A 10,341-nucleotide genomic window follows, 5' to 3' on the forward strand; every position below is an offset into this window, starting at 1 on the left:
ACGGCCGATACATCAATCACGCAGCTCCATCATTCACGCAGCTCTTCCATCATTCTGTTGAGGTTCTGTAGAAATATCGGCGGCAGTGATCTCGTCCGAGAGCGCGCGCGGCACCGTCGTGAACCTCCAGCGCTCGCAGGCACCGCATCCCGTTTCCCCATATTTGTCTCGCTCGCGGCAGCATCCTGCCGCCGTTATCGTCGTAGTGGTTAACCTAGCGGGGCGGGTAACCTAGCTTTCCGGCGGTCCAGGTCATCGCACATCTTGTTCTGGTAGTGCTGCTCGTCGTGATATACACAGTGATCACGCGGGCTAATGTGGGTTTCTTCTTTGTAGGGTTAACTTAGCGTCGTTTGCCGTCGGTTGTGTGCACGACGGCTCCGTTATTTGATGCGGCGGCTTACTGTAACGCCCCGAGACCGTTGCGCCAGGTGTCTTCCAGTTATTCGTTGTTATTGCCTTGTCATTTATTTGCGTGTCATGCATTTCATATCATGTCATCATGTGCATCGCATTTGCATACGTGTTCGTCTCATGCATCCGAGCATTTTCCCCGTTGTCTGTTTTGCATTCCGACACTCTTATGTCCTCCGGCGCCCCCTTTTGTCTTTTTTGTGAGCGGGTGTTAAATTTTCTCGGAATGGACCGAGATTTGCCATGCGGCCTTGGTACGCCACCGGTAGACCGCCTGTCAAGTTTCGTGCCATTTGGAGTCCGTTTGATACTCCAACGGTTAACTGAGGAACTGTAAAGGCCTCGTGTGTGTTGCAGCCCAACACCCCTCCAAAGTGGCCCAAAACCCTTCCAAACCCCCTACATCCTCTCGGCCGTTCGATCATGATCGCATGGCCGAAAACCGCACCTCATTTGACTCTCCTAGCTCCCTCTACCTATAAAAACATCTTCCCCCGAAATCCCGGATGAAACCCTAGATCTTTCCTCTCTCGCCCGCCGGACATGTCCGTCCCGGACCGGACGTAGCCGCGCCGCCGCTCCCAGCCTCTCAGCGCCTGCCACGTGGCCTCCGCCACCACGCCCCGCCGCCCGGCCCGCGGGGCCCGCAGCCGCCCGCTCGGCCCGCGCGCACCGCCGCGCGCCCGCGCCTCTCCGCCGCCGATCTCGCGCCGCCACTGGAGTTCTTCTCCGTCCCGCGTCCGCCGGCGCCGCCTTCGCCGCCCTGCGCCGCGCCTCTCCGTCGACTGCGCCGGCCGCCGCCGCGGGGCACCGCCGCCGCCCGCTCCGTCCGCAGCGCGCCCCGCCGCCTCCTCTGCTCCTCGTCGCCGGCAGCGAGCTCCGGCCACCTCCTCCCCCTCTCCAGATCGGTCGCCGTCGTCTCCCTCCTCTCCGGCGAGCCCGCTCCGGTCATCCTCGATCCGCGTGCCCCTGAGTCAACCCTAGATCTGAGGTCTAACCCCCCCTCTTTTTCTCCAAGTCTTTTCAGTCTGCAATAATTTCAAGCACTATTCATCATGCCATAACTTCTCATCCGTAGATCCGTTTTGCATGCATGAGATATCAAAATGTTCATCATGTTGTGCTCTTCATTTTGTTCCATTGTGCCATGCTTGTTTGAGTCGATCTTGATGCCCAAATGTTTGATGCAAGAGTGCTATAAAATGTTAATTCCTGTTTCTTATCAGCTTATGAGCATTTGTCATTTTTGCCACGATTATTGTGTGCTCCATATGGGCATGAGCTCTACATGTGTTTTGGGCTATGTCATGTCATCTTTACAGGGGTGTATGCCATGTATTTTTTTGATCAATGTGGTGACTAGCACATGCATGCAAAGTAGCTCTCATGATGTTGCTGATTTCAGGGACTTGAAATTTCACCAAGTCTTTTCCCAGCTGTTATTTTAATGCCATGTATTCATGTTGCTACATAGAGATCCATGCTTCTTTTGAGTATGTTCGGTAAGGATGATTTTGACATATGATTACGCTCTATCCATCCATGCCCCTGTTTGCATTTATGGAGTGCCCTAGCATGACTCAATCTTGCTCTACTTTTGCTATAAAATGTTCCTGGCAGATTGTTTACATGTTAATCAATTTTGCCAAGGTTGTTGTAGTTGATCCATGCATGCTATGAGATTGTTCTTGCCATGGATAGCTTCTTGAACATGTCTTCTTGCTGGTAATATGCTTAGTTTGTCATGCAATACCTTATGTTGAGTGCATCAAGCTCGCAAACATGTCTTCATAATTCTGTTTATGCCATGTCCAGTTTTTCTTCTAAGTCTGAATCTGTTAACGAAACTTGCTATGTTTACATGGGTGCCATCATATATTCTGATCCTTTTTGACTTATGGTCAGTAAGGGACTTTTGTTATATGCTTTGAGTAGATTCATGTCATGCCTTGTATTGCTATGATCTGATCCTGTAGCATGTTGTTATCTTGCTCTAAACATTGCTTCCTGGTGTTAATTCCTGACATGTTAATTTTCTCACTAAGTCTGTGATGATGTTATCTTTTGCACTTTTGCCATGCTTGTTTGAACCTGCTCTTGTGTGATTTAGCCGTAGCTCAGTGTTCATCTTTTGTCAAGCATCTTGAGTATATCACTGCCATGTGCTTTGTTGTTATGTTAGAGTGCAGTAGCTTAGTTTCTTGTTGCATTCTAGATGGCATCGTGCTGTTAATCGCAGAATTGTGTCATTCTTATTTTGCTTGCCATTTGCAACCCGTGCATCCGATTCCGGTGATCTTTATATCGATTTCGACCGAAATCAACTCATCTTTCCAGCGGCACTCTTGGATTGCCAAGTTGATGCCTGGTTCAATCTTTTCCTTCCGGAGCACGCATATGCATTGCATACCACATCTCACATATCATGCCATGTTTTGCATTGCACCGTGGTTGATTGTTGTTTTCCTTTGCTTGTGTTCTTGCCTTGGGTAGATCCAGGAGACGAGTTCGTGATCGAGGAACCTGTTGAGTACGCTTACGAGGACCAAGCTTACGTCAACTCCGAGAACTTTGCAGGCAAGATGACCATACCCTTGAAATCACTTCTATCTTAGCTTACTAGTTGCTCGCTCTATTGCTATGCCACGATACCTACCACTTCCTATATCATGCCTCCCATATTGCCATGTCAAGCCTCTAACCCATCTTGTCCTAGCAAACCGTTGTTTGGCTATGTTGCCGCTTTGCTCAGCCCCTCTTATAGCGTTGTTAGTTGCAGGTGAAGATGAAGTTTGTTCCATGTTGGAACATGGATATTGTTGGGATATCATTATTATATCTTGTTTAATTAATGCACCTATATACTTGGTAAAGGGTGGAAGGCTCGGCCTTATGCCTGGTTTTTTGTTCCACTCTTGCCGCCCTAGTTTCCGTCATACCGGTGTTATGTTCCTTGATTTTGCGTTCCTTACGCAGTTGGGTGTTATGGGAACCCCTTGACAGTTCGCTTTGAATAAAACTCCTCCAGCAAGGCCCAACCTTGGTTTTACATTTGCACCAACAACCTATCACCTTCCCTTGGGTTCTGCAGACTCAAGGCTCATCTTTATTTTAACCCCCCCCCCCCGGGGCCAGTGCTTGTCTAAGTGTTGGTCCGAACCAGAGCCACTTGCGGCGCCACCTCGGGGAAACTTGAGGGCTAGTTTTAGCTGTACGTAGTGTTCATCCAGTGTTGCCCTGAGAACGAGATATGTGCAGCTCCTATCAGGATGTCGGCGCATCGGGCGGTCTTGCTGGTCTTGTTTTACCATTGTCGAAATGTCTTGTAACCGGGATTCCGAGTCTGATCGGGTCTTCCTAGGAGAAGGAATATCCTTCGTTGACCATGAGAGCTTGTGATGGGCTAAGTTGGGACACCCCTGCAGGGTTTTGAACTTTCAAAAGTCATGCCCGCGGTTATGGGAAGATGGGAATTTTTTAATGTATGGTTGTAGAGAACTTGACACTTGACTTAATTAAAATGCATCAACCGCGTGTGTAGCCGCGATGGTCTCTTTCCGGCGGAGTCCGGGAAGTGAACACGGTTCTTGTGTTATGCTTGAACGTAAGTAGTTTCAGGATCACCTCTTGATCACTTCTAGTTCACGACCGCGCTTTGCTTCTCTTCTCGCTCTCATTTGCGTATGTTAGCCACCATATATGCTAGTGCTTGCTGCAGCTCCACCTCACTACCCTATCCTACCCATAAGATTATATAGTCTTGATCGCGAGGATGTGAGATTGCTGAGTCCCCGTGACTCACAGATTACTTCAAACAGTTGTAGGTGCCGATGACAACCGTGCAGGTGACGCAACCGAGCTCAAGGAGGAGCTCGATGAAGATCGTGTTCGATTGTGTTGTTTCGTTTCCAGTTGATCAGTAGTGGAGCCAAGTCAGGGCGATCGGGGATCTAGCATTAGGGGTTGTCTTTCTTTATTTGATTCCGTAGTCGGACCTTGATTGTATTCTGGATGATGTAATGATATATATATATGTATTGTGTGAAGTGGCGTTTGTAAGCCAACTCTTTATCCCTTTCTTATTCAGTACATGGGATGTGTAAAGATTACCCCTCTTGCGACATGCCTACTATGCGGATATGCCTCTAAGTCATGCTCCGACACATGGGAGATATAGCCGCATCGTGGGTGTTACAAGTTGGTATCAGAGCCATCCCCGACTTAGGAGCCCCCTGCTTGATCGAATCGCTGACGTTGTTGAGTCTAGAAAAATGTTTTGAGTCTTATAGGATTATATATATCGGAGAGTAGGATTCTTTTTACTCCTCAGTCCCTTCGTCGCTCTGGTGAGGCCTCCTGACGTAGATATTGACTCTTCTCTTCTCAAATTTCACGAATTTGTTTTTAGGATCACGCGGGTATCTTGGAATCGTTCTGATGGTTTTGTGACGAGAACATTGTTCTTGGTGCCTCCTGACATTTAGGGGTTGTGGCAGTGTCCCGGGGAGTTGAGCTCCGAGGTGTTGTCGTCACAATTTTATTATTGCAGTTCTGGAATACCTGAGTTTCGCCGACATCGAAAATCTCTTTTATGCAGTTGTTGGTGAGATAACCTCGACGCCACCCAGTACTGGGGCGGGAGGTCGGGAGTATTGCCATAACTCGTATAACGGATGCTTTTCGAAGGTTGAGGTAAATGATTTCCGAAGGTTTCTTGGTTATGTGTTGAAGGATGGATACAGCTGGATGTAGGTTTTGCTAGTTTGGGTGAGCTATTATGCTTCCCCTGTATCCCCAACACCTGATTGCATAACCAGAAAGTTTCAGGAGTTTATAAGTGGGAATTCAAGTATCTCCTAGAATATCTTTTCCAACAGACACATGATACGATATGGGATCTATCATATGTTTGTTCCGGCTTATTTTGCAAGCCAATCCTTTGTTTTGTTTTGATTGTGGTATTCGAGTTGCTTCGAAGTCAAGAGTTGATTCCATACCTTTTCGAAGCGGTGTTCTCATACTCCTATGTGAATACCAATCCTTCATGATAATCGATATTGTCATGGCAATCCTTTTCAACCGATGTCTTTCTCTTCAAGTGGTTCCGATCATTTCAACATCCGCAAGTTCAATTCTAAGTTCTCTCAACGGTGCTCATTTCATCCGCCCCCAAGTTGTCTTTGTTTTCCCGCCCACCCACCCTTTTCTTCAAGGATTCAGATTTCTTAATCAAGTATCCATTTTATTCATGTGAAGTCTCTTCATTCTTTTCAATCAATGTTCTTACCCGGTGGTTCTCGTGAAGATGCTCTACAAGTTCATCATTATTCGTTCTCTTTCTTCTCCGGTGGATTCAATTCAAGCTTTGCTGATCATATCCCTTTTCCTCGTTTCAAATATTTTTCCCATACCGGTGCACCTCATAATCATTCCCTGCTTGCTATTCAATTGTTCCGGAGTACTGAAGATTCGAAGATTCGTGTTTCCACTCTGCATTCGTTCAAGCTCTTTCGAGATTGGTATCTCATTCAAGCCATTTAATTCAACCGGTGCAATCTCTCTTTTCAAATAATCGTTCAACGGTGTTTCTTTTGAGTGGGCCCTAACCCACAGGTCTTTTCCCAGGATCTTACCTGACTCCTCTATTTTCCCGGAGTTACTCTCAAATTATTTTCCAAGTTTGATGTAAGAATGAATTATCATCAGTTAGATGTATTTCTCCAAGATCGTTCAAATTATTTTCATCGTTGGCTCAACCTCTTCGCTTTTTATTCTTCTAGAGTACCTCAACAATTCATGGTGGTGTTTCTCGTCGTCATTCTCAAATCTTGAAGACCGAAGAAGAGTTTTCCTCCAAATTTTACACGTTCTTTCAAAGATTCATGGTTCTAGCCTTATGCCATCCTCTCATAATTGTTTTCGATTGTGAGAATTCTTCCACCCATCTGGAGCAATTCAGGAGTATTTTCAGTTTGTTTCTCCGGAGCCCATCATCTCAGAATTATTCATTCCATCTTTCAGCTCTCATTCTCCAAATCATACCGGTGCATCATTCAAATATCCTCTAATCAGTTCATGATCTCTCCGTTCTCATGTATTTATAATCTCTCAAGTTTCTTCATTCTTTTATAATTCTTCCCGGTGTTTTCCTTATCTTTTCTTTGTTCATTTTTAATTCTTATGGTGGTTCTTCCAAGATTCTTCTTCCTTCATTTATCATATCAATTTATTCGTTGTTTCAATTTTACCGGTGGATCATTGAGGACCTTATTCAAGTTTGCGCCATATCTATCTTAACCCTTTCTACGAGAATAAGTAGTATGCCAAATCCGTTGCTTGTCATCAATTTAAATTGGTGAAGGATAAGCATAATGTAATTCTTATTCTTGTTTCATCGAGTAAATTCAATTCCTGCTTTCTGGAGTGGTTCATCATATCACATTCTCGGTTTGAGATGCTTTATCTTTTCTTTTCCAAGAGTTCCAACCTATCTCAATTATATCACCACGAAGATTCATCTAAATCATTGCAAGGATTCACCTTGTGTTTTCAACTTCTCTTTCCTTTCGTTTGATCATTCTTTTATTACCGGAGTTCTTCATGGAGGCTCTACATGATGATTCACAAAGGATTTAATTCCTTCTCGAAGTGTTCATCAAGAATCTTTTCGGAGGACTTCAAGCATTCTTTGTCTTGCAATCCGGAGTGTAATTCTTTCTAACTTATCTTTTGAGATGGTATTTGATACGTCTCCAACGTATCTATAATTTTTGATTGCTCCATGCTATATTATCTACTGTTTTGGACATTATTGGGCTTTATTTTCCACTTTTATATTATTTTTGGGACTAACCTATTAGCTGGAGGCCTAACCTAGAATTGCTGTTTTTTGCCTGTTTTAGGGTTTCGAAGAAAAGGAATATCAAACGGAGTCCAAACGGAATGAAACCTTCGGGAACGTGATTTTCTCAAAGAACAAGACCCGGGAGACTTGGACCCTACGTCAAGACACAAAAGAGGAGGCCACGAGGTAGGAGGCGCGCCTACCCCCCAGGCGCGCCCTCCACCCTCATGGGCCCCTTGTTGCTCCACCGACGTACTCCTTCCTCCTATATATACCTATGTACCCCCAAACGATCAGATACGGAGCCAAAAACCTAATTCCATCGCCGCAACTTTCTGTATCCACGAGATCCCATCTTGGGGCCTGTTCCGGAGCTCCGCCGGAGGGGGCATCGATCACGAAGGGCTTCTACATCAACACCATAGCCCCTCCGATGAAGTGTGAGTAGTTTACCTTAGACCTATGGGTCCATAGTTATTAGCTAGATGGCTTCTTCTCTCTTTTTGGATCCCAATACAATGTTCTCCCCCTCTCTTGTGGAGAACCATTCGATGTGTCCGTGTAGGGATTGACAACCCCTATTCGCGTTGGTTGCGAGAATTTATTTGTTTTCTGCAGGTACGAGGGACTCACGCGTAGCCTCCTACTGGATTGATACCTTGGTTCTCAAAAATTGAGGGAAATACTTACGCTACTTTGCTGCATCATCCCTTCCTCTTCGGGGAAAACCAACGCAGTGCTCAAAAGGTAGCAGTGTTATGTCTTTCTTGACAATTTTCCCTTCATGCTTCATGATTCAAAAGTTGTCAGGAATGAGATATTTAAATCCATCATTTTCTCCCTTGGAGTTATCTTGGTATAGATTTCACCCAATGCCTTCCCTAAGGAATGTTGCTTATTGTGGTGTCTATCAATGATACAAGTTTTTCTCCTATCCTCTCGACGAAAGGAGTTGTCATCTCCTTGTTGACCTCAATCCAATCTATTGTTTTTTGGTTAGTGGCAGAATTTCACCTCAGTTTTGAGATGTTTTCCATAAGTCCACAACAAGCTTACTCTTTTCTTGTTGGTTTCCAACAACTCCGTTTGACCCTTCCCCTAAGGATGCCTTTTCAAGCTCTTTTGTGGCAGAAGTTGGCATCTTCTTCTCCATCCTTTCATTTCAAAGATCTATATTGTTTCATTTCTTCCGGTGGCATCGTGATGTTGCTCTTTCCTCTCATCATCTCAGATTGTAAGGACCATGTTCTTTTCGTGCTTATCCATTTAACCGAAGTGTTGCGCCCTCTGCTCAAGTTCTTTTCATCTTATCAAGTTTCATATCTCTTTTCAACCGGAGTGCTGCCCGAAGTTGTTCTTCCTTGTTCCTCTTTTCTAACAGAGTGTTTTCAACTTTGTTCATCTCCGTTGTATTCCTTTCTTGAAATTGGTTAACCTTTCAAGGTTCTTTGGTTTCACTCGTTTGTCAAAGAAGCAACTTTGTTTTACCTCTTATCTTCCTCATCCTTTTCCCTCCGGTGCCATCCTAGATCTCGGGACGAGATCCTCTCGTAGTGGTGGAGTGTTGTAACGCCCCGAGACCGTTGCGCCAGGTGTCTTCCAATTATTCGCTGTTGTTGCCTTGTCATTTGTTTGTGTGTCATGAATTTCATATCATGTCATCATGTGCATCGCATTTGCATACGTGTTCGTCTCATGCATCCGAGCATTTTCCCCGTTGTCCCTTTTGCATTCCGACACTCCTATGTCCTCCGGCGCCCCCTTTTGTCTCTTTTCGTGAGCGGGTGTTAAATTTTCTCAGAATGGACCGAGATTTGCCAAGCAGCCTTGGTACGCCATCGGTAGACCGCCTGTCAAGTTTCGTGCCATTTGGAGTCCGTTTGATACTCCAACGGTTAACCGAGGAACCGTAAAGGCCTCGTGTGTGTTGCAGCCCAACACCCCTCCAAAGTGGCCCAAAACGCTTCCAAACCCCCTCCATCCTTTCGGCCGTTCGATCACGATCGTGTGGCCGAAAACCGCACCTCATTTGGACTCTCCTAGCTCCCTCTACCTATAAAAACATCTTCCCCTCCGAAATCCCGGATGAAACCCTAGATCTTTCCCCTCTCGCCCGCGGGACATGTCCGTCCCGGACCGGACGTAACCGCGCCGCCGCTCCCAGTCTCTCAGCGCCTGCCACATGGCCTCCGCCACCGCGCACCGCCGCCCAGCCCGCGGGGCCCGTAGCCGGCCCGCTCGACCCGCGCGCACCGCCGCGCGCCCGCGCCTCTCCGCCGCCGATCCCGCGCCGCCACCAGAGTTCTTCTCCGTCCCGCGTCCGCCGGCGCCGCCTTCGCCGCCCTGCGCCGCGCCTCTCCGTCGCCTGCGCCGGACGCCGCCGCCACCCGCTCCGTCCGCAGCGCGCCCCTCCGCCTCCTCTGCTCCTCGTCGCCGGCAGTGAGCTCCGGCCACCTCCTCCCCCTCTCCAGATCGGTCGTCGTCGTCTCCCTCCTCTCCGGCGAGCCCGCTCCGGTCATCCTCGATCTGCGTGCCCCTGAGTCAACCTAAGATCTGAGGTCTAACCCCCCCCTCTTTTTCTCCAAGTCTTTTCAGTCTTCAATAATTTCAAGCACTATTCATCATGCCATAACTTCTCATCCGTAGATCCGTTTTGCATGCATGAGATATCAAAATGTTCATCATGTTGTGCTCTTCATTTTGTTCCATTGTGCCATGCTTGTTTGAGTCGATCTTGATGCCCAAATGTTTGATGCAAGAGTGCTATAAAATGTTAGTTCCTGTTTCTTATCAGCTTATGAGCATTTGTCATTTTTGCCACGATTATTGTGTGCTCCATATGGACATGAGCTCTACATGTGTTTTGGGCTATGTCATGCCATCTTTACAGGGGTGTATGCCATGTATTTTTGTGATCAATGTGGTGACTAGCATATGCATGCAAAGTAGCTCTCATGATGTTGCTGATTTCAGGGACTTGAAATTTCACCAAGTCTTTTCCCAGCTGTTATTTTAATGCCATGTATTCATGTTGCTACATAGAGATCCATGCTTCTTTTGAGTATGTTCGGTAAGGATGATTT

Source organism: Triticum urartu, chromosome 3 (assembly GCF_003073215.2).
Source record: "Triticum urartu cultivar G1812 chromosome 3, Tu2.1, whole genome shotgun sequence".
Classification (NCBI taxonomy): Eukaryota; Viridiplantae; Streptophyta; class Magnoliopsida; order Poales; family Poaceae; genus Triticum; species Triticum urartu.